We start from the raw sequence: 901 nt of genomic DNA, 5'->3' as shown, positions 1-901 counted from the left end.
TGGAGATTGCCACCACTAAAGGAACTGCAGAAGCTGTGAAGTCGAGCATGAGAATCTGAGGGGAAACGTGCGGAGGCGAGAGGCTGGGCAGCCCTGTGCAGCACGCAGTTAGCCGGGGCTTCAGCGCTGGAGCTCCCCGTTGGACTTGTGGCACTGATCCAGCTTCCCCGTCTTGGAGGGTGGCCAGAACCTTGTGTCCCGGCCTCACCCACACCTGCTTGGGCTGCGAGACGCTCTCAGGGATTCACCGAGTCATCCATGGCCGGCTTTGGTCGGTTCCTGCGTTGGCGGGAAAAGCTGACCTGCATTGCCTGCCAGGAGCGCAAGGCTTGCAGGGCATGCTGGGAGAGCGCAGGGCACGCTGGGAAAGCGCGGGGAATGCTGGGATTGGCTCCTGAGGGCCGCGAGGAAAGCCAGGAGCCAGGAGCGTCTCCTGAGGGTGGCGAGGAGGGAGCTGAGGCGCGCGGGCTCTCAGTCGACGCCTCGCAGAAACCAGGAGGCCTGGCCTGGGGGGCAGCTGCTTGAAGGAGGCAGAGCGGAAGCGAGGGAGGCCGCTGGAGGCCCTGCCGCCCGCCCGCCCTTTCCTCCCGCTGAGGAGAAAGCCGGCATATCTGCAGTGCAGCAGGCCGCGGGCGTTGGAAGCGTTGCTTTTCCGGTTTGTAAGACCGTTTTCCCGATTCTCTTCCCCACGGTTGCGGAGCAGCAGGTCAGGGCCGCTCTGAGGGCAGGATCCCGGTGCCGGCGCCCTGAGGACGCTGGTTTGGATCAGAAAAAAAAAATTGTGTTCATCTGTAAAGACCCATGAGTCCCAGTTTTTCGGGCATTTTATTATATTGGAAATGTATAGAAAAACCTTTTGAAATGGATTCAGCCGAACAAAGACCTTAGATGGGTTTCCACT

At 60.5% G+C, this 901-nt stretch overlaps 1 protein-coding gene across 1 annotated transcript in view; it reads left to right on the top strand.

Moving 5' to 3' along the window:
- Positions 1 to 417: 417 nt before the first annotated feature.
- Positions 418 to 901, top strand: part of LOC105536505 (chromosome unknown open reading frame, human C18orf63) — a 51,385-nt gene continuing 50,901 nt past the window's right edge. The window contains exon 1 of the mRNA XM_011975893.1: positions 418 to 659. The gene's annotated coding sequence lies outside the window, so the exon portion shown is untranslated. The remainder of the gene's footprint in view (positions 660 to 901) is intronic.

Source organism: Mandrillus leucophaeus, unplaced genomic scaffold (genome assembly GCF_000951045.1).
Source record: "Mandrillus leucophaeus isolate KB7577 unplaced genomic scaffold, Mleu.le_1.0 Scaffold16, whole genome shotgun sequence".
Classification (NCBI taxonomy): domain Eukaryota; kingdom Metazoa; phylum Chordata; class Mammalia; order Primates; family Cercopithecidae; genus Mandrillus; species Mandrillus leucophaeus.
Note: the sequence above shows the minus strand (reverse complement) of the source record. Positions and strands in the feature narration are given on the sequence as shown.